Source organism: Phoca vitulina, unplaced genomic scaffold, assembly GCF_004348235.1.
Source record: "Phoca vitulina isolate PV1807 unplaced genomic scaffold, GSC_HSeal_1.0 scaffold12, whole genome shotgun sequence".
NCBI classification, from domain to species: domain Eukaryota; kingdom Metazoa; phylum Chordata; class Mammalia; order Carnivora; family Phocidae; genus Phoca; species Phoca vitulina.
This window is the reverse complement of record NW_022589715.1, coordinates 36342131-36365496: the sequence shown is the minus strand read 5'-3', so window position 1 is coordinate 36365496 and position 23366 is coordinate 36342131. Positions and strand designations below refer to the sequence as shown.

Here is a 23366-nt window from a genome sequence, read left to right as displayed (position 1 = left end):
CCCCCCCCCCCCCCCCCCCCCCCCCCCCCCCCCCCCCCCGCTTGTGCGCTCTCTCAATCTCTCTCTCTCTGACAAATAAATAAATAATAAAGTCTTTTAAAAAAAAGAATCAAGGAAGAGTGAGCCCTAATGTAAACTATGGACTTTGAGTAAAAATGATGTGTCAATGTAGGTTCATCAATTTTAACAAACTGTACCACTCTGGTTGGGAATGTTGGTAATTGGGGAGGCTATTCATGTGTGTGTGTGTGTGTGTGTGTGGTGGGTATATGGGAAATCTCTGTGCCTTCCTCTCTTTTTCTGTGGACCTAAAACTTTTCTTAAAAAAATAATGTTTTATTTTTATTTTTATTTTTAATGAATCAAGGTAGAAGGCATGGGATGAATGATTAAGTCCCATTCTGTCTAACTCAAGTAGCACTGAAAACTTCTGGGTAGGTGTTGGCCTAAATCTGGTGCTTATGAAATTCAATATGTGACTGTAGGCAAGTTATTTAACCTCTCTGACTCAAGTTCTTCATCACTATTCACACCATAAATATATATTGAATACTTTCTCTGTTCTAAATACAAGGATAGAGCAATAAGCTAGATTATGGTTCAGTCTTGAAGGGAAAGCAGAGCATAATAAATTCCCTGGTTCATTATTTAATTAGAGGTGGGAGTAAGTGCTCTGGGGAAATGCATTTGAGAAGGTACAGAAGGGGAATCTAATAATCAAAGGGGGTGTTAGAGGTGGGTGGGTAGATACAATCTAGCAATCACAAATGGTTCTAGAGAGGCTCACACATGATAGTAAGACAGTATCATGCAAAGTATAAAGAACTGTCTATGATCTAGTATTATTAATTTGGGGATATTTGATTATGATTCTAGAGTATCAGCACCTAGTTTATAGATGCTAAAAAAATACGTGTTAAATTGACTCCTTTTATAGACCCTTGCCCAGGCTGAAATTTTTCCAAAAATGAAGTCATGTGATGTTAAGTGTAAGTTGCCCAGTCTCAAGAAGGCAGGATCCTTGTCTGTCTTGTTCCCCTCTGGTGCAGGGCCCGGCATATAGCAGATACTAAATGAACATGAAGTAAAGGGCTGAATGAACAAATGGACTGTAATTGTTTCATTTCACATATGAGAAAAACTAAAGACTAGAAAAAGTACTCTGTCAAAATTACTAAGTCATAGGCTACAAAGTTGCACAAGTAAAATTTGAACCAAGGATTCCCAGCTCTTTCAAAAAAAATTTTTTTTACTTTGAGTATACTTGACAAGCAAAGTTACATTAGTTTCAGATGTATAACATAGTGATTCAAGGGGAGCTACCATCTATCCCGGGACAACACTATTACAATACCACTGACTATATCCCTATGCTGTGCCTTTTACTCCCATGACTTACTCATTCTGTAACTGGAAGTCTGTATCTCCCACTCCCCTTCACCCATTTTGCCCAATCCCCTCACCCTCTTCCTTCTGGCAACCCTCAATTTGTTCTCTGTGTTTATAGGTCTGATTCTATGTTTTGTTTATTCATTTGTTTTGTTTTTTAGATTCTACATATGAGTGAAATCGTATGGTATTTGTCTCTCTTAGTCTGGCCTATTTCACTTAGCTCTCTAGGTCCATCCATGTTATTGCAAATGTCAAGATCTCATCCCTTCCCTGGCTGTGTAATATTCCATTGTGTATATATACACCATATCTTCCTTATCCATTTGTCTATCAATGGATACTTAGGTTGCTTTCATATTCTTGGCTATTATAAATAATGCTGCAATAAACATATAGGTGCATATGTCTTTTTGAATTAGTGTTTGCATTTTCTTTAGGTGAATACCCAGTAGTGGAATTACTGGATCATATGGTGTTTCTATTTTTTAATTTTTTGAGGAATCTCCATACTATTTTCCACAGTGACTGCACCAATTTACATTCTCACCAACGGTGCACAAGGGTTCTCTTTTCTTCATATCCTCACCAACACTTGTGATTTCTTGTCTTTTTTATTCTAGCTATTCTGACAGGTGTAAGGTGATATCTCATTATGGTTGCGATTTGCATTTCCCTGATGATTTGTGATGCTGAGCATCCTTTCATGGGTCTGTTGGCCACCTGCATGTCTTCTTCAGAAAAAAGGTCTATTCAGTTCCTCTGCCCATCTTTTATTTAGATTGTTTGGGGTTTTTTGGCATTGAGTTGTTCAAGTTGTTTATATATTTTGGATATTAACCCCTCTTTGGATATATCATTTGCAAATATCTACTCCCGTTCATATGTAACAACATACACTAATACAGAGGGCTTCTATTCTTAGCTGCAGCTGTTTAACCCTGCAAGTATCTACATTAAACAAAAACAAAACAAACAAAAAACCACCTCTCCACTATGTGAATGAGCTTTCTGCCCAAACTCTTTCTGCTTTACATGAGAAAATGATATTCCTCCTATTACCATGCTTTTGACTATTACAAAACCTTTAACATTCACTGACAGTAATTGGTACCCATGTCTAACACTTTTTTTAGTTACTAAGTTTTATTCTAACCTCCATGAAGCGTGAGGAGGTAATTGACGTGGAAGAAATTTAATCTCAGCCTGCTGCAAAGGAAAAGTAATACACACAATTTATTACTGCAAAGTTGATTTTTTTCCTCCCGAGAAGAAAATAATAATCTCTAGAGATTATTTTTGGTCTTATCCACAAGGCCATTGCTCAATGGATATCACATATCTTACTCTATCTACACAAATTTTGCTATCATTAATAGATTAAGAGCTAGGAATACTATGCCTTAGGAGTAATATCTAGAAAACTGTTGCTATGGTTGATGTCAAAGAAATTACTGCCTGTGGTCTCTTCTAGGAATTTTATGGCTTCAGGTCTCACATTTAGGTCTTTATTCCATTTTAAGTTTATTTTTGTGTATGGTATAAAAAAGTGGTCCAGTTTCATTGTTTTGCATGTAGCTGTCCAGTTTTGACAGCACCATTTATTGAAGAGACTGTTTTTTTCCCACTATAAACTCTTGCCTCCTTTGCCATAGATCCATTGGCCATATAAACGTGGGTTTATTTCCGGGCTCTCTATTCTGTTCCATTGATCTATGTGTCTATTTTTGTGCCAGTATTGTACTGTTTTCATTACTACAGCTTTGTAGTATATCTTGAAATCTGGAATTGTGATACCTCCGGCTTTGTTCTTTTTCAAGATTGTTTTGGCTATCCAGGATTTTTTGTGGTTGCATAAATATTTTAGTATTATTTGTTCTTAGATGTTATTCAATGAAGAAAGGGATTATGCAAAGGCATACATGCCAGGAGACAAGACTCATTGGGAGCCATGTTGGAACTTAGCCACAAAATTACCCTGAATCACATGCTGTTCCAGGAAAGCAAGTAGACATTAAGATCAGAGTGCAGGGAAAGTGCCTGTACTACATAACTTATAAATTGCAACCTAATTTATACCAGCTCTCCATATGAAAAAAAAAAAAAAAAAAAACAACCTTGGTTGGTTTATAATTTTGTAAAGCAAAAAAGCTATTAAAATTTCTCAACTTAGGTTTGAACAAACGAACAAGCAAAACCAAGCATAATAAGAAAACATAAAATGCAGAAAAACGTTCTCTCCTTGTATTAGGGGACTTATATTACGTGTGAGGTTTGAAGTAATTGGTACCCAGAAGGGACTATATATGCTGGCTGAACTGTTCTGAAAATATCTCCATCCCGCTGACCAGTTCACAGAGAGATGCTGATGACACAGAGGAGGTCACAAAGTTTCACTGCTAGATAGAGAAAAGAAGTTCCATGAAGGAGGCAGAAGGACAGAGAGAGATGTAGGAATTTTGTCAAAGGGCAGAAAGGTATTTGGGACCAAAAGGTAGACTATACCTCACCCAGAGATCCCCGAAGCTACTTACCCCCAAACCAAACAATAAGAACCACCTCATCACAGAAGGCAAGGGATTTAGACTGTTTGAGACCAATTCACCATTGAGTGCCTCTGTGGGAAATTCGATTTAATCCCAAAGATGGGCATTTCTTACTGTCCTGAGGAAGTGTACATTCTCACAGCTCCCAGCCAAAAATGAAATGTGCTTCAAAGTAGGTCATAGCCAAATGACAGCTCTCAGGAGCTTTGCAGTGCACCATGCATGTAAAAGAAGAAAAACAAAGCCGCTTATGGAAGAGTTTCAATTCTCAGATGTTAGAATGAATTCTCTAGCTGTAATGAAGTACAGAATAATCCTTTTGCACTTACTGAATTATTGAGTTACAAACTTTGGCCACGCATTTTATCCCCTAGCTTGATTGTCCTTCTTATCCATTTTTGAGAACTTGCGTGCATACTACCCCAGACATTGTTATTCACAAGTATTTTATAGATTTTGTTACAATAATCTCCCTGAAGATTAATCTGAACATAACTCAATTCATTTTTCCAATTGTTACCCATTACTTGACGTAACAATTCTTAACTACACAATAATTCGGGCCTCTGTATATTTGATGCTGAAAACAGTTAAGGTATAAAAGAGAAATAAACAGATGACCTCTCTTGAATAGAAAAAAAAAAAAAAAGAGCCATACTTAATCTTGAGTCAGCTCATGTGACTGATACAGGTGTAATTTTTTATCTAGTAAGGGTATCATGTTGAAATAGAGATTAAGAGTTCTTGGCCTGCAGTATAAAGTGCATCTTTCTACATGCCTTCCACAATTTGGTTCCTACCTACCTTTCTGAATCATGTCTACTCAAACTCCTTCACTCATTCCTCCTGGACATGCCCCATGCTTTCCCTCTTCCAGGTCTTTGTTTATATTTTCCCTCAGCTTTTCTGATTAGCTGAATATGTCTGATCCTAGCCAATTTTTAAAAGCTTAGGTGCCACCTCATCTATGAATGTCAAGTCCAGTAGACTGAGCCCTCTTTTCTCTGTACTCTTAAAAATATCTTTCCGTTGGCACTCATCATTTCATTTCATGATTTGTGACACAGGGGAGGTGTAGGTAAAGTGATTAATTAATTAAACAAACACTTATTGAGCATCTATTATGTTCTTTGTGTTGGGAATACAAAGATGATTAATCATGAACTCCCTAGCAAGAGCTCATATTCTACCAGAAGTGACAGATGTGCAGCATACAGCTCAATGTAATGAATTTCTATAATGAATATGGATGGAGAGCTGTGAAAGCACAGAAAAAGGAGTAACTCGGTATTCATATATTTAGTTTAACAGACCCAGATAAAGAAATTACTATTTGCCAGGAACTATTCCAAAGGCAATAAAATATTAACTTATCCATCTGGCAATCTTGTAGTAAAAGGTGCTACAAAATACATATTATTATTATCATTCCCAGTTTACAGATGAAGAAACTGAGGCATGTTCACACAGCTAGTAGGTGGCAGAGCCAGGATTTGACCCAGGGAGTCTGGGTCCTGAATCCTTGCTCAGAACTACCAGACTATGTTTACCCAATATATATTTAATGATCAGAAAAGTTTAAGACATAGACTTATTCCCAAAAGAAATTGATTGTTCTGATGAGCCAGCACTCAGTAGGTTGCATATGACAGGAACTCCATGGCTGCTTGTGAAATAAATGTCTTAGTTCTTGAAGGACATATAGGTGTTCGATAGGCAAAGAAAAGACAGAAGGTGGGGCACCTGGGTGGCTCAGGTGTTAAGCGTCTGCCTTCGGCTCAGGTCATGATCCCAGGGTCCTGGGATCGAGCCCCGCATCGGGCTCCCTGCTCCACGGGAAGCCTGCTTCTCCCTCTCCCACTCCCCCTGCTTGTGTTCCCTCTCTCGCTGTGTCTCTCTCTGTCAAATAAATAAATAAAATCTTAAAAAAAAAAAAAAGAAAAGAAAGAAGGGCATTCCTGGTAAGATGGATGGAGACATGCCAAGATGTGGAGCTAGGAAAAGACAGGGACTGTTTAGAGGACTGTGGGAAGTTCTGTGGCAGGTACTGGGCCTGTTTGCCTCATTTCCATTCTACCTTTTTCCCCGCTCTAGTCTGTATTATCCTAGAGCTGCTTCTGTGGGCTTGTTGTCCAGACATCTGCATGCGGCTAGGTTTGCCCATGAAAGACCTGGCCAGATGCTGCAGACCAGAAGGCAGCAGAGCACAGAGCATTTCTTCCGGACTCTCTTGTCTCTGGCAGCGCCTCTGGCAGTGGCGATGTCTTCTGGTCAACTTCTGCCAGGCAACTCTGGCCCCTGGTACCCCCTCTTCTCCCACAGTCCCCTAACCCAGGGATGCTAGGTGTCCTGCCCTTGCTAACCTCTGAGCTCTTCACCAACCCTTGCTCAGTTCCTCAGCTTTACTAGTTCCTGTGTAAGCAACCCCTAGTACTAAATTCCCTTTCCAAACAAAACAAAACAAAAAAACCACACACAAAAAAACCCCAACTTAGCTAGGCTTCCATTTTCATGCTGAGACACTGACAGATATACTCAGAATATTAGGGAAAAGGTAGAGTATATTCATCATATGAGAGAGGAAAACATTGAACTTATCATTGATGAATAAAGCAAAGTAAAACATTTTAATAATATTATTTCCCCTATTAAAAAATTACTTTATGTTTTGCAAATGTATACTATATTAGTACAGTGGCATATAAGTTAATATAGTGTATTATACATAATATATCATTTAAATCTACTCAATGTATTTGTACTTATATATCATTTGTAAATATATAAGATATATATTTATGTACTATATATTTATATGTATCATGTATAAATATATAATATATACAAATTATATAAACCATATTCATATCTTTAAATATATATTTTGAGGTATTCTCAAAGACTGTACTGATGGGACATTCATTTGAAAAGTTTGGAGTCTCTATAAAAATACATTGAGTTGGTGTCATAATACCAACAAAACTCATAATCCATTAGCATCTTCACACTAGGCAATGTTGTGTGAGAACTTGTGATAGAAGCATGTTACTACAGTGCCACACGTGACTTAGGTGACTTCTGCTGGCCGGTTTCATTTTTCCTTAAACATGGTTTAAATAAATTAAGCTCTCTAACATTGGGGGGGCAGGAGATGAAAGGAATGAAGAAGTGAGGAAGAGAGAGAGGAAAGGAAGTAAAGAAGGAAGGAAATCTATTCAAATGGTACATGAACAAAAGTGAAAAGCTAAAATGGCCCCAAAGGTCCAGTTTCCCATCCTCTCATCACTGTCCCCAGACTAGACCCTCAAAGGTCCAGAAATTCTTCCTTTTGGATGGTCAGTACCTACAGAGGACCTGTGGCTGCTCCTGAAGGTGACTTGGTACCTGTATTCCCATCTTTTCCTAGTCCAAATCAATGAAAGAATAGGGCTGAGTCCATGGTATCGAGTAGTCAGATGAGTTGCAATGTCCATAGAAACAATGTCTGTCTGCATATACATTTCTTCCTTCAGGATTCACGAGCACCATTCTGGACAGGTAGCCACTGGCCACGCGGATCATTGAGAGCACTGGTGTCCAGACATTTCTTAGAGGTCAAGCATTATTTATTTTTATTTTTAGGTGAAAATAATAAAAAAATAATGTTAAAGTAATAAGATGTGCCTGTAGGTAGAAATTCCAATAATTGTTTCTTGCACTTTACTTTGGAGACTACTGTTTGTGTAGTGAAGCTGAAGCTGGTGTATTAAGTTCAGATTCAGCAGACCTTGACCTGCTGAATGAGGAGGCATAAGCCCACCCACAGGGTCTTGGCAGGTAGCTCCCTCAGCTTCAGAGCTCCCACTCTGGGGAAGTGAAAACCCTGGGGTTTGTTTTGATTGAAGGCACAGTTCAATACACCCACACCAAAGAAGTAAAGTCACAAGATCTGTTACAGATCCTGGCAAAGGGGAGGGGCCTGTGCAATGAGCCGGGGAAGGACAGTCCTCTATCCCGAGGAGATGGAGAGCAGGGCAGCAAGCACCTATTACTTACAAAGTGATTGGGGCCGAGGTCACTAACTTTTTGCCAACTCATCTCTAAGTGGTTATTTTAAATGATAGCCCAGGAAAAGCAAAGTGGAAACTCAGGGGAGTATAGGGGTGTGGGAAATCCTAAGCTCAAGTCTTTTACCCAAATGCCCAGACTCTGGGCATGAGCAGGGTTGTCATACTACAAAATGCCTAAGCAGCAACTCAAAATAGTTGTTTTTCTCCACACACTGGTTTATATAATTTTGTACTTTATTTGGAATTTTTAAATGCTAGTCATTTTTATTTGTGTTTTCAAGTGACCCTAGGGGAAGAACAGAAGGAGGGGAAGAGAGAAACAGCTAAAATAGCTCAACACCTGAGCTTGCTCACACTGCTCTTTTTCAAGTTCATGCTTCTGCACCAGTTGGTTCGATCTGGACAGAACCCTGGGAAATGAGCAAACCTATAGAATAATTTTTTTGTGTGTTATGCTTCATGTTTCAGAGTAGCTATTTTCAACTAGTATCACAGAGAGCTGCTACTAGCAACTGTTAAATTACACAGGAATTTGACTTCACACTGTTTATTGAAGAAATGCTGGAGCATATTAAGTGAAGTTTTACTGTGCTTGTATATTTCTCAGATGCAGCTACAATGCTAAGTGCCTTTATTACAGTGAAAAAGTTGATACAGCATTTATAATATATAAAGTTAAATTATATTTTATGTTTTCAAATAATCTATGAAAACAAGATAAAGTAACAGTTTACTTTGATGTTTGGGAAAAGAAACTAGAAATAAAATTAAAAGTCTTGCTATAGAAAATGCTATCATCTACATTGCAGATTTTGGAAGATTACAAGAATATACATATGTCATAAAGTATATGCTTTTCAGGGTAATTTTAAGAAATAAGAAAATCTAATCTCCGTATTTGAGAAAACCAGCACTTAATTTCCTTTGGGTTCTTCCTTTTCCATCCTGGAGAATTACAAATCTCTAAGCATTATCCGTTGTACATCTTCCCTAGTGCTTCATTCCTGGATTTATGTTCTATTCAAGTACTGATTGCATTAAATAATAATGTTAATTCTCAGTAGTTATTAGTCAAAATTAGCTAGATTATTTGAAATCTCCCTATCATAATAAAAATACAATTTAAAATACCTTTGTTACTTTTTTTGTCAAGGGAGCACCATCATTATAATTACCATCTCCTCAAGATAGTATTTATTACTTCTGTATAAAACAGAGAGCATTACTAGATCCATCTTGAAGGAGCATCCAATATGAGAATAGAAAGGTGGCGATCATTTTCACCTCTCCCCCCACAGGTCATTACTAAGCAAGTGATAAGATTCGCTTTACAGTGGAGTGTGTGCATCCCTGAACAGACAACAGCTTGTTAAGTATATTATGAGAATCTTTTAGAAAATGTGGAAGAGTAAACTGTGGATTTCTCCCTTTTTCCTACTAGTTTTGTGCTATAGTAAAGTATGTTTTCTGATCATATTTTTAATATACATATGTGTGTGTGTATTCCAGATATTGGTTTATTTAAAGGAAAAATAACAGTTTTCCAAAGCACGGATTCCAAAGGGCATAATTAAATTTTAAATACACTTTGGGCTAATTTTAATATTTCAGGCTTAAAAAAAAAAGGAATGAGATGGTAGTGGTTGGGAAGATACTCATTTGGCTGCTCAAAGAGCTGTGTCTGGGTTCTGGGACCCCTCAAGTATAGCAGCAGCTGCGCCCATAGATGATCCTGCACCCATTCCAAGAAGTGCCTGGCTAGAAGAGGGAAATTCATGTTTCCTGACTACCTGCGCCAAGAGCAGGGAGAAGCATTGTCAAGACTCTGCAATTCTTCTCTTTGGGTTTGCCATGGATGCTATGGTTATAGTTTTCCAAAAGACAAAGGATAATGAAACTGTTAGGAGAATTTGATCTTTTCATAACTCTGTTGCATATTAGAACCTTACACTCATTCCAAACACTACAGAATGCATGAGTTTTCCAACTTTTATTCTCCTTGGATTTGAAAAAATAATCTTTTTAAGCCAAAACTTCTTCCGAGACTGGGAAAAAGAAAATAAATTTCCTGAAAACCTAATGATCATTTAGGAGCCATAAGAGAAACGTTGTTTTATCTCTAATGGACATATTTTGGAAGTAAACCATAGAATTTAAGGAAACCATGAAAATAATACAACTAAATGCCTACATTTTTAGGAGAAATGATTTAATAGAATTAAAATTAGGGGAGGGAAAAATTAAACCAAAGACAGAGAGGTGAGGATCAGGAGGAATCAGGAGGTAGACGTTAAAGGAGAAACACTACAAAGCCATCCTACCGCAAAATGTACCCCTCTCTCTGCCACACTGCTGCGATTCCACCATAAAAATCCATGACTTTAGGATTTCTACCAAAAATCCCTCTGTAGCTCTCAGATCTTTTCCTTCTAAATTGAAATGTCTTAAGAGTCCTAGTGAAGTTACATTGCGGTAAGTGTCAAAGACACAATTTGAACCCAAGATTTCCATTGTGCCACCCCAGTGCTACTTACCTCTTAATAATCTTTTTCAAATGGAATTTTTTAATTCAATGCTAACCTTTAAAATAAGTATATTCTTGAGCATTTTACTGCCCATATTTGTTTTGTGTCTGGGGCTGGTGCTAAGAAGTTCAACTTTAATTATCTTGGACTGAAACAGGTTAAGAACTTAATGTATCCCAGGTGATGGCCAAATGAGATGAGGGAGCACTGGGCAAAGGAAAGTGTCACAGAACTCTGAATTCCCAAAATGGTGGGCTCATTGCTCAACCACTTGACACATCATAGAATAGGAATGCCAGTAATCACCAGTACCATATTTATAAGGCTAGAGGTAAGTTAGTTTAGGCAAAATATTATCACATAAAATTAATTGGGCAATTTAGATCCTATTGGCATTATAAATTTAATTAATGTATAAATGCACATTATTCCATGGTTACATGGTGTCATTTGCCATGCTGAGACATTGTTATTCTCTTGCTCAACCCCACCTGCATTTGTAATCTGGATAATGGGCGTGTGTGTTTTTACATCAGCAGCAAACACAGAGAACCAACTCAAAGGTTATAGGACCCAGATCCTTAGGTGCTTAATTCACCACCAAGGACTCTTGTATACAGAGAGATAATGTGACTTATAGGTAGTCAGACAACCACTTGCATGTATTTGGTTTGTGTCTGAGTCCAAAATTTCCAAATGTTACTCATTATTTCTTCTCATTCCTGGTCTCACTTGAATAATTTCCTGGGGAAAAACATGTATTTTTATTTTTCATTCATCTTGTTTGGTCACTTGGGCAGAGCTGGGATTTGAATGCAGGATAGCTGAACTCAAAACCCTGTGTCTTTTGACCTCTTGCTTCAATACCTCAAAAATCTTAATTCTAAAGTGAGAACATAAAGACAGTCCCCCGAACGGCTATTACATCATGCAGGAGCTGTGTCATAGAATTCTAAGAGGTGACAAATGAAGTTCTAGTTCTGTAAAACTCCACCCATTTTTCAGAGCCTCTGTCCCTCCACCCCACATCCTTCTGATAAATCCTTGTCTCCAGCAGTTACATGACGAGGACTCTAGTCTTTGAAGCTGACTTGTCTCCAGCAGTAACTTGACCATGACTCTAGTATTTGAATCAGTTATCGACTGCTGCATAATAATCCACTCCAAGACTTAGTCACTTGAAATGACAATTATTTATTGTCGTGATTCCATGAATTGACTGGACAGTCATTCTACTCCATGTAGTGTTGGCTGTGATCACTCATGTAGCTGACTTCAGCTAGCAGCTAGGCTGGGGTGCCTCGGTTCTCCTCCACATGGCCTCTCTCTTTAGCAGAATAGTCTACGCTTCTTTCAAGGTGTAAAAGATTCCAGAAGGGAACATCCCCAAAGGATAAGCCCCAACGTACAAGGGCTTATTGAGCTTCTACTTGTGTCACACTTTCTAGCAACCAAAGCAATTCACATGGCTGAAGCCATAGTCGGTGATGGGACTATATAAGGGTATGAATACAGAAGGTGTGATTAACTGAGGGTCATCGATGTAACAGACTACCATAAAAACCAAAAAAAAAAATCTAGCTATGTATCAGTTTTCAATTATTTAAACATTCTCAACAAGTGTCTGGTATACCATTAACATGTTGTTAGGCATGAAGACTTAAAGAATGCTGTTAACTAATAAGGGAAGGAAGATACACATATACAAATCTATAATGTGATCTTGCCTGGGGTGAAATATTAAGAAATATTTATATTGGTGTCTGACTCTTGTTCCTGACTCAGGCCTCCTAAATTTCTTAAGTGATAAAAGCACTAGGAGAAACTCTTTTTTTAATATTTGGTCTTTGACCTGTCTCTGACTTGTGTATTTCCTAATGACGAGAGCCTTAGGAGCAACTTTTGTTCTATCGAGGTGACTCTGGGTGGGCTCCTGGAGAGGGGCTGCTCACTGGAAGGATGAAGCCATGATTAGATACTTGAAATATTCAGTGCTGCCTCCATTCTCTCAAGAAGGGAGAAGGGCTGAAAATGGAGCTCACGATCAGCCATGCCTATTAAAATCTCAAAAGTACAGGGTGCAGAGAACTTCTAGGTTCACAAACACATCTATGCTGGGAGAATGGCCCACCCTAACTCCATAGGGAAAGAAACTCCTACAATCAGGACCCTCCCAGACTTTGCCCTATATATCTCTTCATCTGGCTATTCATCTGCATCCTTTAATAAACTGCTAAATGTAAGGGAATGTTTTTCTGAGTTCTGTGAGCTCCTCTAGCAAATTAATTGAATCCAAAGGTGAAAAAGGTCATGGGAACCTCCAATTTGTAGCCAAGTCAGAGGGAAACTGTGGGAACCAGGGGACCTACTACTTGTGATGGGCGTCTGAAATGGGGTAGAGGCAGTCTCATGCGATGGAACCCTCAATCTGTGGGATCTGATGCTATCTCCCGGTAGACAGTGTCACAATTGAGTTAAATTTTAGAACACCCAGCTGGTGTCATGGAAGAATTGCTTGGTATGGGAAAACCCCAAGAAGTGTCAGAAGTAAAGTGTTCAGAGTGTGGTAGCCTTGTGAGAGTGAAGGAGACACCGAGGTAGAAGAGAGTTTTTCTAATACATCTGGTTAAGGAGAGAGATGAGAATTTGGAACGGACTCAAGAGCAGCTCTACTTGACCGTCTCCCTCTAACTTCCAAAGCAAACTTAGTTGATGGCAAGCAGCCCATGAAATGAATCAGAAGACAGGAAAATGGTGCAAATATACAAAATTCAACTGTATTAGAAAAAATTAATGTCAATATGGATCAGCAATTCTACATAAGCAGGCCAGGTCTTTAAATAAATTAATGCAAAACAGGGCACCTGGATGGCTCAGTCAGATAAGCATCCAACTCTTGATTTCAGTTCAGGTCATGATCTCAGAGTCATGAGATGGAGCCCTACTTTGGGCTCTGTGCTCAGCGGGAAGTCTGCCTGAGATTCTCTCCCTCGGCCCCTCCTCCTGCTGGCACATTCGCATGCTCTCTCTCAATGCAAAACATTTGTTTTTTTCATCTGACTTTTAAAAGTGAAACTACGGTTCCTTAAGTCTAATTTTTGTGCAACAATTAAAAAAAGATTCTTCCATGTACTTAGTACCCAAGTCCCCTATTCAAAGGCCTTGATCACACAGTTCTGCCACCCAGAAGTGTCATATCTGATGTCAAGAGAAGGCACCATCATCGGGAGAGGGTAAATATCAAGGTGGGTTTCATAAGATCAAGTTTAATTTAGAACTTGGAAAAAGGTATAAAATTTAGCATGGTAGAGAGAGGAATAACACGTGTATGAAAAAACATATGATCATAACTTCTGTTGAACTTTTGTGAGGGAACAGACTAAAGCCATGTGTAAATAGGGGGTTTGATGGAGGTCATTCCCATTGCTTGGCAATACAATTCCTTTCTCTTTTCTCTTTATATATAATCAGAATGCTTGAACTCCTAGTTATTCATTGACCTAGTGGTAAAAAACACCACAGTGACTGGCCTATAGTGCAAATACTTGTTAGTTTAGTTCTCTTCAATTGGATTAGATGGTCCTTTTACACGTATAATCAATATATTATGTGACCTGTAAACAGTTGTCCAGACTTCTAAGGATGACATTACTTTTTTATTCAATAGTGCTCTCCCCACACAGAATAAGCACAGGTAAGGCAATAACTTCTTTTAATGAGATTAATTCTGATGATAACTTAAGAGACAGTTTCACTGCAAGATGTAGATGCCTTTCAATCCTCTTTATGAATTAAAATATTGAATCATTTTTGGTGCCATCGATATGGTGGTTATAAATAGAAGTCAAACTGAAGAAGTAGTTTTTTAAATAAATGAAGCCATAACCCTAGACTTTTTCTGTCTTGGATTACACTGAGTCTCATCATAAATCCACCTAGAACAGAACTTAAATGATGTTTGCATTAACTACAGTGAAAACTCGTGACCGAATGCATTTCTACCCACAGAAACACATAGGAAAGGGGTGCTGAGCCTTCCTTCCCGCCAGGACCTAAATATTTCCTACAACTTTTAAAGCCCATATATATGTTCAGAGTCTACACCACCACCCCTCCCCCAAATATTTGTGCAACAGTAAGTACCACTAATTTACGCAAAGGAAAGGTTGAAATGCCCCACTCTTCTGGGATGCGTGCGTGTGTGTGTGCGTGTGTGCGTGTGTGTGTGTGTAATACCCCTGTTTTCTTAAAGAAGGAGTTGAATCGACGCCAATAGGTCATCCTCCCCCGATGAGCACTCTGTATTATGATTATTCCTCCCCTGGGGTGGTGGAGACTATTCTGCACGCCTTTAGGCAGTCGGACATCACTTATACTTGAGGTTTTCAAAGTAAACGAAGAACCTAGCGCTTCTGCAGAGTCCAAAATCCGCCTGCGAACTTGGGTACGAGAGAGTTCGGCGGAAAGGAAAGGTGACTGAGAAGTTGCGCCACATTTGTCTGGCACTTTCCACGGAGAATCTAATAAGTGGGGGGTTGCCGGAAAGGAGAGGGAGGGAAGGAGAGAAACACCCTCCTCCTCTTTCAGAAATTGCACCTCAGCCTGAGATTTGGGTATTATTTTACCTGTATTTATAAAAACCACCACCGCACTCCCTGCACCAACTACCCAACTGCCTCGACTTCCATTAAAAGCAGCTACTAAGACCAAAGAAAGAGGGAAAGACTGAGGAGCGGGGGGGAAGACAAATAAATAAATAAAACAGAGCGCAAGGGGGGGAAGGGGAGAGAAGGGAGAGGGAGCGCCTGGGACTCCAGACGGCGGCAGGTTCAATTAGCTAAACAAAGAAATCATGGCGGATTGTTTACATTTGGCAGCGCCCGGGCTGCGCGGACCGCCGGCCCCGAGCCGCCGCGGCCCCCGAGGAGTCGGCCGAGCTGCCCCCGCGCCCTGGCCGGGTAAGTGACGCCGGCCGCGGGCCCGGGGCGCGGCCGCCACGCGCGCCGCCCCCGCCGCCACCCCGCCCCCGCCCCCGCCGGCCCCCCGGCGCCCCCCCCGCCCCCGCCACTCCCCCTGCAGTCGCCCCAGCCCCCTCCCCCTGCCCCCGGCGCAGCTGGGCTCTGTGTGGATTTCGGTGACGCTGTGGCTCTGTTCCTTTGCTGCTGCTGCTTCTGCTGCTGCTGCAGCCTTGGGGAAGGGGTGGGGGCAGCGGAGCGGCGAGGAGAGCGGGACCCCCTCCATGTGGCTGTCGCCTCGCGGGGTCAGCCCAGCTGGTGACCCCTGGGCGTGCTCCCTGGCGCCTCCGGTTCTAGGACCCGGGCGGAGCGCGCCGCAGCCCGGGAGGTGGGGCGGGGCAGTGACCCGGCGGGCTGCGCCCATGCGGAGGGCGGGGATGGTTACTGAAAGACGGAGCCCCGGGAAGGGCCACGGCCTTCCGTCCTCCGGGTCTAGCGGCCTCCTTCGCAGCCTCCTCCTCGTACGCCCTCTCTTTCCTGCCCTCCATCCCCGCGACCTTCCTCTCTCTCCTTCCTGTCCACCTTCCCTCCTTGCTTCTCTCTGGCCGGCCTTAAGGTTGAGAACCTGTGCAAGAGGTCATGTCTAAAGGCTGAACTTGAACTTGCCAAAGCCACCCACGTCTGTGAGAGCTTTTCCAAAGGCTAAATCTTTCCTCATCTTTTTGGCCCCAGGGTTCACTTTTTTCCCGTAGGATGGAACTCTCTCGCTCCTACAGAGGCTTTTAGAGTGTCTTTGTGCTAAGGTTGGCACGGCGGTACTGGGAGGTTGGCTAATGACAGGGGAGGAAAACAAAGGCAACAAATGGGGGGGGGGGGGCAATGTCACCAACAACAGAGGAAGCTCTCTATTCTCCCAGGAAAGATGGTTTCCTTTGCGGGAATCTTTTGAGCATCATTGGCATGCAACTGACACATTTCCTTTGTAGAGCGAAAAACAAATCTTTAGGTCTTCAAGTTAATCTCAGTTTTTCTTTCAATAAAACTTTTTTAAAAAATGTTTAGTTTATTTAGTAGTTTTCTTTTTTTCTTGCTTCCCCTTTTCAGAATTCTCAGTTAATACCTCATATTTTATGTTTGTGTCCTGTTGGGGGGAACGCCACAGCCAGACACTGTCAGAGCAGGACTGGAGTTGGTAGCATTTAATTAAGCAGCCGTGGCACAGGCTTGGCTGGGGACCAGGGCATCAGAACCAAGCCCAGTTGCATCTCTTGCACACATCCTTTTGAGTCTCTGACATCATATGCCTGACAGGTTGCTAATGGACATTGTAATTTGTAGTAAAATAAATCGCTTTATTACCTGAGAAGGAAAATGCTGATGTTTAAAAAAAACAACAAAAAACCTCTTGTTTTATCATAGCAATTATTTTACCTTTTCTATACAGATACAATTCAAGTGAATGAATTTTTTATTCATTATTTTTGTTATACCCTCTCAAAGGCCCAAGTAGAGGAAGGTGTTCTACCTTTTCTCTCCTCCCCCTTAAAAGTAGCACACTAGGTAACTGATTCTCATGTATGAGGATCAGCCAAATGATGTCCATTTTTTGCTTGTTGATCACTAAAGCAACTTTCCAGCCAACCCACTACATCTTTAATAAAGCAATACTTATTTTGCAATTTTGGAGCAGGCATAGCCCTATAACTTGCCATCTTGCTACTCAGTTCTTTTTAACCTGTTGACATTTCAAAAAACTGAAATTCACTCAGATCAATAGAGGAAGGAGAGTGGGTGGAAAGACAGCTAACTCAAGAACCTAGAACTTACTGGAGTCAGAAGTTCTCACTTAAGATTGTACATGTCTATTTTCACACTTCTGTGGACATTAGAAAAACAAAGTTGGTGCTTCCATAAAGAGCTTCTACCCGGACACTTAACTCACTAGTTAGCTTGCGATTCCATTACTCAGTAACCCCAAGCACATTCTCATAAATGGATTTTACGTTGACTTCCTGCCCATACCAGGTCAGAGATCATAATCATGGAAAGAAGTGAATTGGCCTCCAAAGTGACTTTAACAGAAGCAGAAAGATCAGTCTTTGGGTTATAGATCTTGCTGACCCATTAAGGGTCAGTAAATTAGTAGACTGCACTTGAGTTGACACTTCTGATCCCAACTTAATGGGTTGATTAACTGATGGCTGCTATCTTCATTATGGGCTATTAGCACATTGTTAAACCTGAACTTAGAGTACGGAATTGTTTTTATGTTTACTCTTTGGTTCCCAAGGTTAATCAATATTCATCATGGCCTTAAATTATTTTTAACTAAAGAGGTTAAATAAACCCTTTTATAGAGAAAAGAAAATTCAATACCATAACTGTATATGATTTGGGGAGGCAAAATGTTATCTGATTATTTTGCAACATACACAAAAATATCCAATTAGAAACACTATCTCCAAGAGAGACGCCAAATGGAAAAGTACATATAAATATACACATTACAGATTTAAAATCAACATCCTTCTCATTAGTAGCTAGCACCCTGACCCTCTTATTCTTCTGTGTGCATTTGAGTGACGGTCAAATTTAACACATGATATTTAGACTTCCAGTGATGATTTTCATAACTTGCAGGCTAGGAATAGCTCTTGTAGGCAGTCCAAACCTAGACTTGGCCTACCAGAAAATGTGAATATTAGGCCCCAATGAGGCACACATCTGTGATCAGTATATGTTAGAAATCAGTCTAAAATTTGCATTATTAAATCCCCGGTGTGTTTCTTCTTCCTTGACCTTCCTGAAATTTCTAGAACATTCCAAGGTAGCTGGAATCCTGATAGAATGGGTATCATCTATGATTAATCTCACTATTTGGTAATCAGTATGTCAAGAATACTGGGAAAACTGCTTAAGATGCTTGCAAAGTTTATACTCCTAATCCTATGCCAGATTAGGAGTTGTATAGATTGTTTCTTTCATGTGGAACTTCGTTCAAAACTCGGTGTTCTTCTGTCAGCTATGTCACAAAAGAAGCAGTACTTTCTGGTAGAGGTTTTTGAATTGAATAATTGGTAAACATTTATTAAAATGAAATCAAAAACAAAAATGTACTTAAACCCAAGAATTATTCTACAGCTAAAAATAGGAGAATGAGGATATTTCTTTTATATCTCTAAAATCAAGGCTAAGAAGGGTTCAAGGAAGCCTGATAGTTTCAAAATCAAAGCATTGGTCCCCTGAATAGAGAGTCCACTGAATTTGGAAAAGAGGAGATCATTAAAGACCTTCGGGTGGGTAGAATTGATCAGGGGTTAGGAATCAAAGGCAAGATTGTGGAAGGGCAAAGAAGGAAGAAGAGGGTGGAAAATACCGTCGCAGATAATTTCCAACAAGAATGGCTCAGAATGACATTCCTGAAAGGTACTATGGTTGGTAAATCTTTGGTTTGCAAGCCCAAGTCTCTGAGAAAATAGGATCTTAGTAGAAATGGAATTAAAATAGCATTAACTACATTAAAAACTCCATTGCAAATAAAAGCCGTGGAGGGCACCTGTCTATAAAACTCACCACATTTGTCAGCATTAAAAGCCTGTACCAATAGGTAATCCTCTTGAATCATCTTTTTTAGTCGTTTGGGGACACATGGCTATAGGATTGTGATCTGCTGAGGCAGACGGTCGGTCCCCAAGCTCCAGGGTACACAGATTATTTTTGGCTTTAAAGTGTTTGCGCCCATTCTTACTTGAAATTCAATGTCTTTTGCACTTGCTTTCTCCCTGATTTCATTTTCTTAAGCCCTGCCAAAATGCTTTTGTAACCATATAGCCCTTCTACAAATTATCTTGGTATTTAGAGGAATTTGTTTTCTTTTTTTGGGGGGCGGTGCTGTGCATTTGGTGTCATATCTGCAGTTAGAGGATGTGCTCTAAGCAGATCCCTCTCTGAAACACTGGACTACATTGCCCACCAGAGAGAGCAGCAACATTTATTGTCCTATCCTGTCACTGAAGTGACTGAACTGTTTCTATAATAGGTAAAAAGATGATTGGCTTTACCCTTGTAATGTATATATATAAAGTGAGTTATTTAAAATTTGTTTGGCAAGAGCTTATTTTTATTATGAATGGTATATTGTGAGCAAGGGGGAAGTAAAAGCAAAACATGTGGCTTTGACAGTCTGCAGATAGATAAGGCTTTAAAAAAAACACTAAGAGTTTAATTTAATTAAGGTGGCTTGGAGGTATGTTCTGTGCTTGGAGCCGGGGCGGGGGGGGGGGGGAGTGGTGCGCGTGTCATGAGTCAGAGGCTGTGGAAAACAACGTGGGGCAGCAGAAAGGATCCTTTCCCCATTTTCACACCTACTCACCTCAGAGGATGCAGCAGTGTAAACAACCCAGGCCACAAAGCAAGTCTAACCCAAATCAGTGGAATCTGCATCAAGGAAAGGCAGGGCCTCAAAGCAGCAGCAGTGCCCATCATCGCTGGGCTTCCAGATGCACATACCAGAAAGCTAAGCTCTGTGCCAGTTAGCACAAGAGCTAGTGGGAGCAAAATCTTGTCAGGGTAAGAGGCTGAAGGAACTCGGTTGAGCCACCGAGGCCCCAGCCTGGGTCACCACTGAGCTCCATGAGTACCGGCGTACAAGCCAGAACCAGGCAGAAGATGAATCAGAAAGTAGGTAGGCTTTATGTGAAGGAGGTTAGGTGGAGGTGTGGGTATCACCCCAGAACTCTGTATAGAGGCAGCAGACCCAACTCTCTTACCAAACCCAGCACACCAGCGGCTTAGAGTTTTTTAATATTCAATCGTGTCCCTATTGCACGTGTTTTGTGGGGTGGGGTGAGGATTGGATGTGGCTGCAGAGATGGGACAGACAGGGTGGGAAAAGGCAGGGGCTGCTAAAAATGGAGTAACCCAATGAAACTACAGGATTAGAATATAGTGAAACATTCATAATCTTCCAACGGTGTGGCATTTGAAAGCAAGAACTACAGGCACAAATAAAACTGTGTGTCCAGGATGACGTATTTTGAAAAATGCACTGGAAGCTACTTTAAGTTGCTCTGAATTAATGTGTCAAAATTCATATTTCGAGCCCTTGTGTGTGTGTTGCCGCAACTCAATGAAAATTTTAAATTCAAAGAATATACTCATATAACACATTTGTCACGGAAAGCATCCTTTCCAAATGAAAGCTTCTAAATATAGCCCAGGTGAAACTGAGCACTGGAAAGAGTGTGTTTGGCAATGGTATTTTGTTATCAATTTCCAGCATTTCCCCATTACCCACACATTTTGAAAATTATATCTTCTCGAAGGTATCAAGTACAATTTAATAGAACTGACTAAGTGACAATAACTTCCTGGCTAAAACAAAACACAACAAATATCAAACATCTTTCCCCTTCTCATGATTAGTTGAAGAAAGAGGCTCTGTGAATATCTAAGACTATCATACGATCAAGAACACACACAGAACTCAACATAATGAACATTCAAACCAGCATCTCTTAAAAAAGTCAATGTCTTCTGTTTTATTTCACTTTTTAGGACTACCTCAAAATTTCAGTAGCCTGTAACTTAAAAATAATGTGTAAATTTTCTATTGCTGTTACTAAAACTTACTATCAACTTCATTGCTTAGGACGACTTAAATTTATTATCTTACAGTTCTATAGGTTGAAGCTCTGACATGGGTCTCACTGGGCTACACTAAAGGTGTCTGGAGAGTTGCATTCCTTTCTAAGGGCTATGGGGGAAAATCCATTTCCTTGCCTTTTCCAGTTTCTACAGGCCACTCACATTCCTTGGCTCATGGCTCCCTTTCTCCATCTTCAAAGCCAGCAATGTTGCATCTTTCTGACTGTTCTTCCATTGTCACTTCTCTAACCACAGTTGGGAACAGTTCTCTGCTTGTAAGAATCCATGTGATTAGGATTGGGCACATGTGGCTAGTCCCCATTTCGTGGACATTTGCAAAGTTCCCTTTGCCACAGAAGGTATCACATTCACAGATTCTTGGGATTAGGACGTGGACATCTTTGGGAGGGGGGCATTATTCTGCCTAATTTTTAAGGCTACTTTCTTCTTAACTCTTAATTTAGGTTCCTCTGCAAGCAGACACCAAGGCAGGGATACCAGTGCCACAAGTGTATTTGCGAGTGATACCAAGAAATGCTGATGAGGGAGTGGGAAAGGAGATAAGGAATAAAAGACAGACAAGAAATGGTGCATTATCACGCACATTGCTACCAGGGAACTCAAGTTTAATCCCACTGGGGCACTCTGAGGGATAGCGTAGAATGAAGAATTATTCCAGTAGAGGGGTGAGGAATCTGTAGCATTTATCCATCACATCCCATTCTTACTGGTTTAGGCTGTTTCTAGGAGTATTCTCTCTCTGCTCTCTGGCACTTCTGGCTGGTCCTTCACGTGGGCCGCGCAACTCCTCTCAACCAGGCTGAAGACCTCAAGCAGAGATCACATGTAGTCACAGCAAGCAGGCTTCGGCGTGAAGGAGTGAGTGTTGGGAGTTTATGTATGGAGCACCAGGCACCTCTCAGGTTTATTCGTCAGCAAGTCCTACTTTTTATCATTCCTCCATAATTTCTCTGATACCTCCCTTTCTATTGCTACAATTCAGATCAGCTTCTCTGCATTGCTCTACTAATCCATTCTTCCAGCTCAAGTTCTGTTCCACTACAAGTTGTGCTGTATACGGTTTCAAAGTTTGTCTTCCTGAAAACATGGCTTTTATTGCGTTATTTAAAACAGACGAGTAAGCAAGCAAACAGACAAAAGTCTTTGTCAATTTCCCATTACCTAGAGGAAAATCTAAAAATAAAAATCCCTAGTCTAGCCTTTAGGTACATTCATCATGGCCCCTTATCACCTTACCTTTGTCAACTCTTAACACCAATTTACCTTTATTAGCTTTACCCTGTCGCTGGAGAACAGAAGAACTAATCCAATTTGCCTAACTATGTTTTTGCTTAGTCCATAGTCCTTAACCCTTTCAATCTAAGCCTGGATGATGTGGAACTTTTCACCTGATCCTGGTCAAACACTCTTGTCTCATTAATCTCTTTACTTGTCTCATTACTATTTTTAAGCCCATCTTATGCTTTCCTTTCTTCATGCTCTTGGTCATAGATTTTCTTTTTCTGGACTAATGATCTAATCTCTGCTCATCCTTCAAGGTTCAGGTAAAATCTTTCCTGTCTCTATTTAGCCTTGCAATAGCCCATCCCAGCTGGAAGTGAGGGATCTCTCTTCTCTGAACACTTCAAAGCTACTGTTTTGCTTTTATTTTTTTTGTTGTTGTTCATAATTTTAGCTATCTTTTTCATAGAATGTGAGTTTAATCTCCTCAGACAGGTTCTCAGGCCTTTGAAGATAACAGGACATCATATATTTTTGCCTCTCAAATCAGAGAATGTTTTGGTTGTCATGTGTACTCTTTAGCTATTTGTTGATAAATTTGTTAAACAAATAATCTTTTTTTTTTTTTTTGAAAATTATGAACAGCATATTTTGACCAAAGCAAAAACTAATTAAAGGGGGAAAAAATCAGTATTTTAGTGACGAAGTCTACTGCTGTGCTACAAAGCAACTCATTACTTGAGTTGAATAAAAGAGTCTAATTCTTTTTTTCTTTCTTACTTCAGCCAATTAAAAAAAAAAACATAAAGACACCAACAGGTTTGAAACTAAGATATCTTAAAAGTAGAGACTAGAAGTTTGGATGTTTCTCTCTTAACCTAGCCCAAAAAGATGTGATGAGAATTAGAAAGGATTTTTTTTTTTTAACTGGCAAAGTATGGTTTTAAAGTGTTTTTCATTTAAAATTTTTAAATTTAGGGGTGCCTGGGTGGCTCAGTCGTTAAGCGTCTGCCT

At 40.2% G+C, this 23366-nt stretch overlaps 1 long non-coding RNA gene across 3 annotated transcripts in view; it reads left to right on the top strand.

Moving 5' to 3' along the window:
• The first annotated feature begins 15329 nt into the window (after positions 1-15329).
• LOC116636279 overlaps positions 15330-23366 on the top strand; it is a 491383-nt gene continuing 483346 nt past the window's right edge. For all 3 annotated transcript variants that reach the window (XR_004300311.1, XR_004300308.1, XR_004300310.1), the window contains exon 1: positions 15330-15467. This is a non-coding gene — a long non-coding RNA (uncharacterized LOC116636279). The remainder of the gene's footprint in view (positions 15468-23366) is intronic.